Source organism: Chaetodon auriga, chromosome 12 (genome assembly GCF_051107435.1).
Source record: "Chaetodon auriga isolate fChaAug3 chromosome 12, fChaAug3.hap1, whole genome shotgun sequence".
NCBI lineage: Eukaryota > Metazoa > Chordata > Actinopteri > Chaetodontiformes > Chaetodontidae > Chaetodon > Chaetodon auriga.
In genome coordinates, this window is record NC_135085.1 from 15,196,661 (window position 1) to 15,212,000 (window position 15,340).

Here is a 15,340-nt window from a genome sequence, read left to right on the forward strand (position 1 = left end):
AATACTCCTGGTTGGCCGCTCAGTAAATAGCAAGGCCTGCTTCAGTAAAGGGTCAGTGACAACCACGTCTCAACATCCTTGCAAGCTGAAGGATGTCAACAAAGTGGAGGGAATGTAGAGTGAGTGGTCCTCGTCGACGGTGACCTTCCAGCTGGATATCCACAACTTCCATCTTCCCAAGCCAAGGAGCCCCGTGGAGCAACTCCCAAACCGGGTCATTAGCGCAGTGGTGTCACCAGACAGCAGATCACGGGCCAGAGAGGGAGCAAGAGGGGGACTCCTGGCACTGCAGCGGCTGCTGTGCGGTTTGACATTCAGGGCTGGCTGATCTATGGGGCTGGGGAGACAGTGCCCTTGCTCTGGGTCTTCATGAGGAGAAGATCCTGGCAGTTTTCCCCTTACTTACTCCATCATAAAACTGAGGTCACAAGATGTCAGACTCGTGTAGCCCTTCCTTGCTACATCACGACCTGAGCCGCAGGCCATCATCATGGCTTTAGTGACAATTATATCGCTAGCACCACTGGATCCAGCACTGAAAGCCATTTGACGTCATCGGCTAGCATGATAAAGTTCCTAGACGAACTAAAACATCTACACTCACTCAACCAGCTGGCTGCATTGCTATAATGTCCAGAATATGCAGCTATGGATTGTACATTTGTTCTCGTAGAACAACTTTAAATTGGTTGTCATGACAATAACCTCTACAAAGGTGTGTTATTGGCATGAAGAATACCATTTAACCACAATGGGACGGTTTCATAGTGTGATCAAAAATCATTCTAGGGGTTTTATGTCCTTCTCAAATGGCTTTGACCTCCATATCCCGTCTCTAGCAAATGGTGACCACTATGAACATGCCAAGAAAGAGGATCCCCTGGGGGCATTACCATGAGCCAAGACGAACATAAAAATCTCCCGGTGAAAAATGGACATTTTCCACTTGGCACCGCCACACAAGATGAAAGGAAGAGATAGCAAACCTTTCAACACTTTTTTTAAAGTGAAATGAGAGTGATTTTTTTCTTGCTCATTACCACTCTCTCATTAGGAGATCTCTGTAAGATGAGATCAAGCCTACTCACCTCTCTATGTGCTGGTAGTTAACTGAGCTGCAGCATGTAAGTGTGCTACAGTACAGAGCCCCTTATCATACAGAACATTTTACACGATCAGCCAGACTCACCTCTGAGTGGTACTAATGTCTGATTACCAGGTTCAGTAGATCTCACACTGAATTTAATAATTTCGTCAAGCAGATTTTTCAGACTGAAACATATATCATGGCTAAAGAACATGGCTAAAGCTAAATAGCTAGTGCTTTGCATTTTATTGATGATGAAACCCCATGAAAATAGAATATGTAGACTTTCTAAATTGGAGAACAAACACAAAACATGTATTGTCCTTAACTTAACCCAGTGTATTAGGCCTTTGTGGGTTTTTACAGATGTGAACAATTGCGTAGTCAATGACTAGAGTGCGAATGAAAGCTTTCTGACTCTCTTGCGGAGTAATGAGCTGCAGTGCAAATTAAGAGCAGCCATCTTCTCATCAGCATGTCCAATTTAGTTCGGGATCGTCCCTGGAAAATAGGCAGCTGTGCAGAATGACTGGTGTGTTGTAGTCGTGTGAAAGCATGTGGATAAAAAAGGCTCTGAAGGATTAGAAGAACCCTCAATCCCAGGCCATGCACGCATTATTCATCCCTCCTCCTCCTCACACCTCTCACCTTCATCATTCCCACCCGCCCACCACCTTTCTTGCTCCCCAATGACTCTCCCCACTTCCCTGACAGTTGCATAAGCCCATAGAACCTCTCTTCGGACCACGGTGGCGGGAGTTGGGAGTTGGGACGGTGTTAATTAAAAGAAAAGGTTAACACACATGGGGCTGCAAGAAAGCACGTTCAGGAGGCTCCCTTGGTAGAGCAGCTGCTCACTGTTTCCTCCCTCAGAGGCCCCCAGGAAGGGACCGGTGTCCAGGGATGGAAGCCAGGTGATTGGGGACCCCAGGATGAAGGAATGGCTGGGCCATGAAGGATGAAGCTGATTTGACCCACACGCTAAGGAGCAGCCAGGGGGGTGTAGCGAGTGGTTCCACTCACCTGTCCAGCGCCTCCCTGCCTGGGCCTTGGTTTGGAGCTGATTAGTGTGTCCCAGAGAAGGTCTCACCTCCCTAAACACCGCCCACACACACATACCCTTCGTTAGACAGTGGGACGCATGCCAGCCCCATTTAGAGGAGCATGTCAGAGAGGTAAGGAGAAACAGACAAAGTGTGGGATGAAAAGAGACAAAGAGAGGCACTGAGAGGCCTTTCAGAGAGAAAAAGTCACGCCGGACTTCAAAGAAAGGGTCAAAGGGCTACATGGGCTACAACTAGCACAGAAGTTGAGTCTGAGAATTTGCCCATCAAGATCCTGCACAGCTGTTGTCGCTGACTGCACCCTGTGTGATGCATGTCTGTGGGAGATGATTAAATAATGATAAATTATCATTTCATATTGCTCAGATATGTAGCATTATTTTCAAAAAAAAAAAAAGAATATTCATTTGGGAAAATTCTTGGCCTAGTTTAGGAGAGCCAACATTGAAATAGGTGTTTTGCATCAGTTGGGAATCAGTGATGAATGGATCACACTTAGCAGCAATATTTTAAAGATTAATTCATTAAAGTAAATTAAGAGCACTAAATCAGTTTAATATTCCAAAAATAACACTAAAGGTTTAAAAACCATGACTTAATCTTTGCAGACACGGCGACACACAATTACCCCTCTCACCACTTTCTCTCACCAATGCTCCCCAGTTTTCTCCATCTTAGGTCAATACATTGTGATGATCAAACATAGCACACTGATTGCCACTTAAATTAATTCCAATAAATACTCGTGAGCTTTTAAGACAAACAAGAGGGAGTGAAACAGTTTTTCCTTCCTTTCCCCCCCAAACAAGCAGAGATAATTAAACATCTATCCTCAGAGAAGAAGTGTTCCCACTGGAAGGTTGTTTGGTTTAAGGATTTGCTCAGTGGTTTGACTCGCCAGGGACTCTCCATTTGAGTCTCAAGGTTTTATATCTCTAACAAGGCTTTAATTGCCAAGGTAACAGACCACCTGATTAAGCCTGACAATAAGTCTGTTTTATCTGTGGGGTAGGAGCGAGCAGAATAGACTGCAGGGATAAGGAGGAATATTCAAATTCAGCTATCAGCGGGTCATGTATTCATGCTCTATAAGACTGTAATTTTTTTTCTGCAGTCAATAAACATATTGTATGGTCATGTAACGCAGCAGTGAGAATGTGCCTCAGAAATTCTATTTACTTCACATCAACTGTGGAAATGCACAGTACTTGCAGGAAAAATACTAATTCTACTGAGAGTGTGGAGGAGGCGGCACTCAAAGCCTCAGGTCCCATGCCATGTGCCCTCCTTATTGTAACGAGTGCATTTCTCTCCTCAAACTCTGACTGGTGAGTGCGTCAAGGAGGAGGGGTATTCTTCAGAGGAGCAGGGGAGCGTCTGGTGGTGAAAAACTCTATGTTAAAGTCCCATCTCTCCTGTCAGAGGGCTGACACGGGGCATCCAGGGACGCAGGGCCTTTGGTGCTCTGAGTCTGGACACTGGCCTAGTTTCCCCCCACTCTACTCCCCTCCACAACCCACCAACCCCCTTTCCTACAACATCCCACCTACAAAACACTCCTCAGCCGCCCCGTCTCATCTGTTCTTTACTGTCATCCTGACCTCAATGAACTGCCCTCCTCCTCCAACACCTCCGCTACATCGCCATCTTGACTTGCTTTCTTTCTTGCTATAACTTCTTGGCGATCCTGTTAATAGTAAAAGTCATCTTGAAAATAGAAAAGAAAGAAGTATTTCCTACTGTAAACAATAACAAGAAAGCTGTGGCTATAGTTGTGTCTCAAATCTATACGAAGCAGCTTTTGAGTGTGTTCACACTGGGGGAGAAAAAAAGTAAAGCATACTCAAAACAGCCACTATGCATCCTGAAAAAACCCTTGATTTTTGTTGATAGATGCTATTCTCCAATGGTGCAATGCACCGTAATAAAGCAATAAAGCTCCATTACTGGGGAAATGTATGTCATGGGTCTATAGACCCTAATACTGTCATGAGGGCTTGTTGTTTTCTGTGTGTCGTGTCACAGTCAGTGAGCGAGGTTGCTAGCCAGCTACCTAACCATGCTAACAGGTATCAACATAAAAAAAAAAAAAATTCACAAGGAGTCAACCTCAGCCGCCAGCCACAGAAAGTGGTTCAGGATCATCAGCATCAGTCAGTGAACCGCGGACTGATGTTTCGGGTTTGTGAATCCGCAGCTGTAACACTTAGCTAGTAGCAGTGAGATGGTAAAGCAGCTACACTAATAGACAAGTGGCGGGTTGTCAGAATTTATTGCTATTTTTTTGTCTTCCCGTCTATTGACACAAATGCTACATTCACATTTATACTCATGTTACATGCCGTTAGAAAGCTAAGATTCTTGTGAATTGATTGATGCAAACCATTTCAAGATACAATCAAAACAGGACGCAAAATAAACGGCAACAGCTGACAAACAACCTTTTCAAAATTTAAAAACATTGATGCAACTCACCGATTACGTCTCTCAGTGATCCACAGAACGATAGCATTCCGTTCAAAACTTGACAATAATCCACAGAAAGATGTTTTCTTGTTGTAGATTAGCAGGTGATGCACTTGTCTCCCAGTTGTCTTCTCTGTTTCCCCCGTTGCAACTTCTGGAAATGTATACAGATGAGTACCTGTCTCCAGATACTCTGTGGAGTCTCAAATTTCAAATGACACCTCACTTGACCAATCATGATCTACCATTTGAAGCCTAGCAACCAGAGAACACCACTCCAGCATCTAAACGGGCCAAATATGATGTTTGCAAGAATAAGTCTATATGCCATTTTATGTACTGCAGAAAACTAAAAAAAAAAAAAACAACTACTAAATTTCATGATTTTGGTTTCTAAATTCTTTTTCCTGACATCTTATTTATGGATTTGTATGTTGTAGCAATAGCCAACATGCAATTTAATTTCAGTTGGACTTTCACTCAAGTTTCACCCACTGCATCTCACGGTCCCCTGATGAGGACTATAAGGCTGAAAGCTAAAAACTTATATTTTTGCTTTATGTGACTTCCCTCTTAAAAACGGGTATTGCAGTGTTTTAAAGCTGTTGCAAATAGATGTTTACTAATCAGTGCCGTATGTCTGCTGTTAGAGTATGTCCCAGGTGGGACCAGAGACAATTTTCCACTATTGTGAGTAATAAAGTCTCATTATGCTGTAACATTGCTCTTGGCACTGTTGGTATTCATTGTCAAATACACTGAGAAAATTTTGATAATATCTTGCACTATTGACTATTTTGTCAAAATGTTGAGGCACTCAAATTTCTCTGTCCCAGATCATAGGATTCTCTTTTCAAAGCTTTGCCTGTGTGACATTAGAAAACTGCTTCTGTATACAAATGACTTATCTTACCAACCCAAAAAACAACATTCAAAGCATCTCTGTCATGTGAACATGTTGTACATGTCACTTCATGAAATTCAGTCTGACATGAAGCGTCAACTCTTGCACTTCACATCATGCGGTGCGCATGTGGCTATGGAAATTTTCCATGTCAGGATGGCTCTCTCTCCCTCTCTCTCTCCCTCTCTCTCTGGCAGGTGTAAATGGTGCAAGTTTCTGTCTTGTTCAACACCCATGCTATTTTGATGTGCTGGCAATCCCTTTGCCAGACCAATAACTCCCTCACACCAACACTACTCTTTCATGCTGCCTGCTTTATTCTCATCCTTGGGGGAATCCTCATGAGATACATAGTGTGCCTCTTAATTTCCCCAGGGATGCATGCAGGAAACATACACTAGTGATTTTCCAGGGATGAAACACAGGGAAAACATTAGAACGAGATATATCATGACATCTACTGCTACTGGGTCAGATAACCAGTTAAGTGGGTGCCATAACTTGTCACAAGTCCATGTTTTGCATTTCTCCTCTTTGTTTGTCTCCCACTTTTACTTTGCTCTTTTGTTTTCCAGGCTGAGGCTGGAATTATTCTGAACAGCGTAGCACTGAGCAACATGCAGCCAGTCAGTGCAGCATAGTAAGGGAGAGTCCCAGGAGACGATGTGGCCCGGTGGGTTTGGTTTGTACACCCGTCACACACTTCTGAGGGGTGACGTGCATCACTGCTCCACTGAGGGAGAGCCTCTGCCATGTTTACTGTCATGTTCCAAGGTATGCTACGTGGCTTCAAACACATCAAACACATCTGCAGGAATACTGATATTGGGAATGCCATGGGGAGCCCCACAAAAGGTACAGACATACTCCTGAAAACACACATGCCCACGACTGCACCATGAGCCCTCACAAACCACACAAAAATATACCCATATTTTAAAAATGCTATTTTTATGTCTCATCAAATTGTCTATGATTGTTAAACATAGACTACAGAGATACATGGTTGCAAAGTCAGGTCAAATTACTATATCTCTAAAAGACAACAGTGTATTGAAAAGAGCGTCATTCATGCCTGCAACAGTGTATCTAAATTTGCCAATATGCCATTTTCTCTGTACAGTTGTTTCCATAGTAACAATGCCAACAGTAACACCTTAGGAGACTGTATAGCCAGGGGATTTTTTTGTTCAGGATGTGAAAGCTGATTGGAAACAAAAATGATCAAATCATCTGCAGGGCTTTAGTAGCTGTGTTCCAAACAACATAGTATCATTAAATATCAAAAGATGTTTAACGATAGGTTCCTGTCGAACTGATATGCATTATGGGATGCAATACGGTTCAGCACAATGTCAACGGAATTTCAGTAACCTGTTGTCTTTCATACACAATCACTCGGCTTTCAGGGTGTGCTGTCACACAGCTGTACTTGATTTATGAAGAGCGGTCAAGACTGATTTTGACTAGCAAAGTGCCCCCCTCCCGGCCTGCTGTTTGTAGTGTTGACGAGGGCTGAGTTGTTTGCTGTGCCTCTAGGCGTGAGGATGAGGGGGAGCAGCCTGGAGTTCCTGCTTGGCTCAGGGGGAGGTTGGACTGGATTAGACGGCTGACAGCTGGGCCACATCTCTGGAGGCGCAGGGCGGAGAGGCCCCCTGTCTGCCTGCCTCTGCACCAAGTGTCAATTTGAGCATGAAGGAAGGATGGAGTGAGCCAAAGAGTAAGTAAGTGAGCGAAGTGGGGCCACTGGTAGTCCTGGGTGGATTGACATCAGCGGTGCATGGGCCGTGCACACCGTTAGGCATCAGGAAACACACTGTTTATTTAGCGGGTTTTGACTTGGGGGCACAAATGTGTGCACACTTGGACAGACACACCGACAGAAGACAAAACACTCTTGCAAGGTTGCAGCTCTTGACCTCTCAGGTTTGGGTAGTGATGTTCACAGTCAGCACTACATGGTATCAGGGAAGCATAAAAAACAGGCTTAGCTATTTGACTTCAAAATGCAAGCGTTGCTATTAATTGCATTTGTTTTATAATCAAAGCCAATCTTTTCTTCACAGAATCAAAGCTTTTCAATAATGCAGAAATGGCAGTGAAAGTAGCTCGCCTCAGGTGGTATCCTGTACAATTATGTGCAATCAAGATTACAAACTCCTTCAAAATCAAACGCACTCTTATTTTGCTTCTATTTTCAGTGATGGGATATGTAATTAAATCTGACTTCTCTAAGTGGTTGCATTATTTGATAGGCTGACTTTCAACATTTGCTCCAACTTCCAGAGGAGATTCCTTGATAAAGTATTTGATTGTAGCACACACAACAACTGGCATAATTTACTTCAGCAGCACGGTGTTAATATGAAGAATGTTGCCATCGGAGAATTTTCTATAATAGGTTTTCTCTAATCCTGAGAGACTGCTTTGTGTATTTCCTGCACTGAGACTTGGCTATCACTGGGACGTGGGATGTGGGCCGGAGTCGACTTTATTAGCTGGTGATGTTCTAATGTGATTTATTTTTATAAATGAGAGTGGGGTGGGAATGCTAGTGGGGGTGGAGGCCAGTATGCAAATATGGACCCTCATTAAACACCACCACACAACATTATCTGCCGCTCCTCAGATTGCTTGTGTGCATTAACGAGGTGCAACCATGTCCGCTAACTAATGACGATGTAATGATCAGTGCTTTCATGATAAAGTCATCAGAAGGCATGACATTTACACATTCGATGTATTAGGAGGACCTCTGCCACCCATACACTCAGGTGACCTGCAGGTTCCTCCTCATGAGTTTGTCCATTCGAGAAACTCAGTGTTATAAAAGTGATCTTTCAATGACAACTAACAACTTATCATGTCTTCACTTCTTAGACAAAAGCTTTGTAGCGTGACTTTTAGAGTATTACATTAGTTAAGCTCCCATAAAGGTAAAAAAATAATTATCTGACTGAAACCTTTTGAAAACATATTTAAAAAAAGTAAATGTATGCAGTAAGCAACATTACAAATACAGTCTACTTATCATAGCTCTGTTGTGATATAATGCAAGTTCTACTTATGCTACTTTTTAATCTAAAACAAGAGTGTGTTTGTTGTTATATAGGTTTAATGGTGGTCTTTGTTATAACCATTTTACTTTATTCAATAGACATTCAGTATGTGTAGAGTGATTTATGATCACATACTATAAATATTCAGCATTTTACATTTGTGGTTTTTATGCTGTAAATATATTATATATTTTGTTCCTGGAAGCTGCATGTTTATGTTATTTATTTGGCTAATAATGCGTAGGTTGCTTAGCTTTGTTTCAAGATTTTGCAAAAATGGCCGTGTGTGTCTGAGCAGCAGTTTTATTTTTGGCCCTTCAAACTTTCGTATGAAGTTGGGATGCAGCTCTCTGGGGATTTTCATGAGCCCATTTCTGTGTAAAGATGTTTATCTTTATGGCTTTTGCAAGAATGAGGAGATTAACCCCATAACAAGCAGACATCTTATAGCTGATCTGAGCATCATTAGTCCACATTAATAACCCATGGAAGTGCAAATAGCTTTTTTTTTATCATCTTAATTACATGACATCTGAGGTCTCTATCTAAAGATGACTCTCTTTAGAGATGAGACGGGCTCTGTGACTTCGAGGTTCTTGTTTTTGTCTGCACATCTGACAAAATAAAAAAAATAAAAAATAAAAAAATCCTGGTGCTAAAGAATGTGCACGCCTGCGTGTGCGCACACACACACACACCAGCCATCTACACTAAAAAGGATGCCATTGCCCATTAGAGAGATGGATTGACAGGAGTGCAGAATAAATCTTTGTGGCAGTGAGTCAGAAATATAAATAGAGCACCTAAGATAGATTTGTCTCTGGTGTTGATGAAGTTACCTTTGGGGGTAGAGCTCTATCTTTTTAGTAATGAGGACAACCACAAACAGTTTGGTCTCCTAATGAGAAATGATAGTTTTGGAGGTGCCATACAAAAATGCCATAGAATAACGCCTCAGTTAAGCATTTTCCAGTGTGATTCTCAACAAAAATGCCAGAAGTGGGATTCATTTGTGAAAGAATCAGCCCCACCTGGTGGCTTTGATGTACACTATACTCTCCAATACATGGGGATGAAAAACTGTTTCACATTAATATCAGTTACCCACAGCACTTCTGTAGTATTGCAGTATCTTCGATGAGAGATTTGTTTTCAGCTGTCTTGGGCGGTTGGATCTTGTTACTTTATCAGCTCAGGACAGCACCAAGTCTTCACATTTAAGCACTGACAGCATTAATGCAGCGAACTCTAAACAGATACAAGAAACCCACCTTTAAATTAAATGTCTTCTGAGTGTGTCTGCTGTTCACATCTGCAGACACACTCACACACGTAATCTTTTTTAAGTGTCTGTAATCAAACCTTCTTTTCCATAACAAAAAATCACACCATTAACAGCTGAATTATTTTAATTAGATCAATAAACGATGGTAAAATCAGGTAGGCAGGGGAGGGAATGAATGCTCTATTACCCATTTTATCATCAAAGTGAGTGCTGTGCTAATTATGCTAGCAGCACCCAGTCAGAGCAGCCCACCAGAGACTGATAACAGAGGACTGCCCAGGGTTACAGTGATTGCACACCACAAACCCCCTCTCTGCCATCTCATTGGACAGGTTGGGTTGCTGATATTCATGCAAAAATAGGATGCATAATGGTATAGAACAGCACTAAGAACGTGTGGGATGCAATCTTTTTTTTTTTTTTTTTAACCTTTTTTAGCCTTTTTAATCTTTTTTTCTTTTAAGTTTGAGAGCTGGCATCCCATTAGAGCTCTATTGTTAATCAATGTGAGGCATTATAGGTTGTATAAATCACACTCTGACACCTGCTGTATGGGTCGTTAACAGAGAACTCACCAGAGAGGAATAGACAGCGCAAACATGCAGACACACGGAACAGAAATGTCTGAAGCTCAGGCTGAAGCATTGGTACCAAAATACTATTACGATGATCAAGGAGCTGATCGATGGGAAGATTTGGTCCAGCTCAGTGAGGTCACACCCTAAATGACTAAAGGCGTTTCTTAATTTGTAAATCAAATATTGCTTTGGCTTTGCTATGATGATACACTCACTGTCTCGCTGCTTTCTAATCATGCTATGTAATCTAGGCTCAAATGATTATTTGCAATTTGCAGTCACCAAACAACCACAGACTACCGGAGGTGTTTCTCAAATATTAGGAGGCATGATCAAAAAAAAAAAAAAAAAAAAAGAGGTTCCTGTGAAAATTTTTAATTGAGGATGTACTTATTCTGCCCGAAAAGGCATGCAGGAAAGTGCACACGCAGGCATTTGTAACCTGAGTGTGGTACAGAGGGGGACCATCTGAAGACTCGCAGGCCCTTTGATGTCTCCTGAATACGGGCATAATGCATGTGTAATTAATAAGCCATTTGCATATGATGAACTAGGGCACTTAGTCAATGTTCTCGGGATACAAATACCTGAGGAAAACAATAACAACAGAGAACATTAAAAAAGGGAGTCTACGCAAAAAAAGACAAATCTATGGCCCGCTTCGGATTAGAAATACATTAGCAGCTAATTATGTCCTAATTGCCAATATTTTAGCAGGTGTTTGTACTTAACCAGTGGTAATGCCCTCCTGGAACAAGCTCATCAGGGCTATTCTCAGGTGAATTTCTGCAGTCCTGGATGATTATGATGCGACAAGATGGACTCATGGTCAAAAAACACGGGTAATAATGAGGCTGCTGAATAGGACAACAGTAACAACAAAAAAACAGCAGCATCAATAATAATGATAATAATATGAACAATAAAGCTACTTCTAATAATGATCTAAGAAGACAAAGAAAAGGAGATGAAGTAGTGAAAGAGGAAAAATAGTAATTCAGTGACATCTATAATAAAATGCACATGTAACCGTGACAATTATAAACTGTTACTGGTGGTGGGATATTAGTGCTGAGAGCACACAGTTCAAAGAGGAGTATTAATTTTTTTGGCCAAATATTTTCAAAGCAATCAAAGACTCTGGGAGGTGGAATTCTCTTACCTAATCAAACAGCAAATGTAACCCAGCGCTTGATTAAATATTGAGCTTAGAAGTTTCAGATATCTTTTTTCATTGGCCTGCTGGCATTTGGCAGCAAGGGAGCATCAAACTCCCATAAGTCCCTGGAGTTGGTCCACTCTGGAAAAGTGCTGAGCCGGCAGATCAAACTGTAGAAATGCCGCAGAGTGAAAGGAAAAGAAGCACAAGCATACATCAGTTCAGAGTCGTCTTCACATCTGACATGTTGGTTTGTGATGAGGTCCAGATGAAGGATTCTGTGGGAAGTAAACTTGGGTCGTACCTGTTGAATCACAGAAGTATGATGTGGTTAACGTTGTGTGTTAAGTTATCCAGTAAAGGACAGAATTAGGATTTGTTGTAATGGGTTTTTTTTTCACGGGGGACATTTTGACATGTCACAGTAGAAAAAGCACGGGTGTAATTAATAAAATTAATGAAGGCTGAATTCCATTTAGCTGCTTCAGTTGTCACGACTTAGACACTTGAACTGAACAGTCATTGTTCAATTTGTAATGATAATATTTTCATGAAATCAAACTCAGTTTTTTACGGTAGGCATTTTTCACAAATTTAATGTATTTACACTTTGTAATCACCTTTCATTATACTACTTTTCACTGAGTCCGCCATTCCCATGCCAGATTCAGATTACCAGACAAGGGATTCATAGGAAACAATGCAACATGTCCGCCTCACCATCACTGTTCACTTTTCCACCGCTGCAGCAGCTATGTGAAGTCACTGCTACTGCAATTACAGCATTTCCTACAGGTGCTTCATAATAAAAGCTTCCAATGGGAGAGACACAGGGTGGCTTTTATTGTGAAGCAGAAACAGGAAATGCAGTGTTTGTCTGCCATATTAAGGACCGATGATGATTGTTTGTTAAAAATGGGTCTACAAAAGAAGGAAACATAGTTTGATTGCTCCGCAGGCAGATACACCAGGTACTCTTCTGCTGTATTTCTGTAAGTAAAATCAAGTTACCACCAGCTTCCACCAAATCAACCGGGGCTGAAATCTTTAGGATTATATGATTGTTTGCAGTGCCTGTGCTTTTCCTGCTCTGACCAGTCAAACTGTCTGTTGTGAAAATGCACAGATTCAGCCCGTGTATATCACCAGCTCAGCTCGTGGTTCATAAAAATGCAGAATTACACGAAGGCCTTCAGAGACTTATAATTCCACATATCCTTGTGTGTTATTGAAGCTACCCCAAACAGTCCTACAGGTCCTTTGATATTTGCCTCTTAGTTTCACAAGTCTTAAATACCATTTTCCCAGTTCCCGACTCAATACCCAGTGTTGCATCAAATATCTGTTCAACTTTTTCCTCCATCTTTTTTTTTTTTTTTGTACTACTCCCCACTCTTACCATTGTATTGTTCGACCTTGAGTGAGATGCTGTCAGGCGCTTTTTAGAACATAAGCGTTGCAGTTTCCCATAATCCACTGGGAGTGTTGAGGTGAGAGCTGTGGCCCAGTAGCACTCTGAGTGGCTGGCAGCGGATCAAAAGCAAACGAGGTTCCTGAGCTCATTCCAATTATAACAGCACACACTATCAACTACAAATACAAACAGCACGTAAGTGATAGCGCTGGTGGCCTGGAGGACTGCTGCCAGAGAGCAGGCAGCATGCTAATCAGGATACCTCTTGCCATGGGCTATTTAGGGAATAGCCTCTTATCCCACCAATTCCCCATGCCTTAGCCAGGGAAACGAAAGAGAAAAAGGGGAGTGAATTCCCTGAGTGTACAATCCAAGGACAAAGTATTAGAAAATGGATCTTTATCTTTGCTCTCGGCCAATATCCATATTAATTACAAAAAAACATTGCATATGTACTGAATAAAATATAAAGAGAATTTGTCAAACACATACAGCTACAAATTATGACCACCCTCTGTAATTGCCTTTTCTTATGATATTAATTTAATCATCAAACAAAGGTAAAATCATGTTGGAAAAAAGAAAATATTACCCTGATTTTCTTCACAAAGAATTTAATTGTCTTCATATTTCAGGCAAATCTCACATCGGCTTTTGTTGGCTTCACTAAGCTGGCATCACACACTCCACCCTACGGTTTAACCTTTGCAAAAGCAGGATGTGGAAAAACAAGATCCTCCGTCATTTGCACATCACCTCACACTGTTTATTGCAATTAGTCTGATTATTCATAACAACATCTTCCCAAGCATCCCATTGTAGTCGGCCAATCCAGGAAAGTGATTTATATCCGGCTGACTGTCATGGGGGAAGGAAGTGAGATGTTTGGAGCAGTTCTGTGGTAACATGCACGCTCCCCCACTCGCACGGACAACCCCTCAGAGTTTGGCAACTCTCCAGAGCCATGCAGGGGCGGCGGAGTACAGCGGGAGCCTGAGAGAGAAGCACACATTGTGCACCGCGGGACCCCACCAGCCCCGGCCTGAAGGCACAACTCTCAAGGACATGGAGAACTGGGGCAGAGAACTTCCAGGCTTCCCACTGGTAGGGCAGGCTGAGAAAAAAGAGGCAAAGTTTCCAAAGTGTCTCTGTCTGCTTGAGCGTAGCTGGTGAATTGTGTTGTTAGGAGAGATACATGGATTCTCTTGATCATTAAACACTAATCATGCAAATGTTTCTTAAGCACAGAACTCTCTGCTATGCCGTGAGTGTGTGACATTTAAACATGGAACAGGGGTGAAATGAAACCGGAAAATTCATAGTTGGATCGCATTTTGTTCCAAAAGAAGAATGAAGGTGCGTTGTAGTCAGGGAGATATGATTATTAAAAAAAACAGGGCTTTACTAAAAGTATGTCTGTGCACGTAGTTGCACATAACTGTGTTTGTGTTTCCATCTGTGTATCCAGAGTCTGATCTCCTAGTCAAATATAATTAGTGACTTGTATGACACCCCAGCAAGTGATACGTTTGAATCAATGGCTCAAATACCCTCATGATGCCATGGAGGGAAGTGCAAGTCTAGGTTTTGCAGACAAATAAAAATGTAATCTGAAAATGGAAATTACAGCTTACTGTCATACTAAATCCAAGAGTTCTGTTATGCAACATTTCCAAAAAGGCGATTGCGGTGTGCTGTTGAGTGAAACTGCATTGAAAATCATCACTGAAAAACATCTGAATAGTCCCCCTGGATATTTCTGTGAAAGATGACAAAAATTATGTACATTCTGGTTTTTGAATATAAAATCATACACAAGAGGCAAAGTCTTTGGAACCGCTGGAAGAAGCATTGGAAGCAGCAACCCTTTCCCTCATTGTCCTTCCAGTCAGGAGATCAGGTTTACTGTGGGTCAGCCCCCTCTCTCTCTACATCAGGGGGAAGGAACCACACTGATCTGAGATGGAGTACCCCCAACCAAACCTTACCACATCGACCCATGCCACCATCCTGGGCCTCTAATGGAAGTCCTGGGCATCCAGACGCCTCCCCCGCTCTGACATGGACGTCAAGTAGCGCTCTACTCATCATTGGAAGCAGCAGGCTTCATAGCCCTCCTTTTCTCTCCCTGGGACTGGCTTTTTGGGAACATTGCAGGCAGATGTGTCCAGATGAGCACGTTCTAATTTGTGGGCCCAGGTTAATGCTCCGTTGGAGGCCCCAGACGATCAATAGCTTTATTTCCCTAAAACGCTGGCATGGTGAGAACCAGCTCACGGGGTGCTTTTAATACCGCCACAGTTCCAGTGATGACTAGGCTGTAT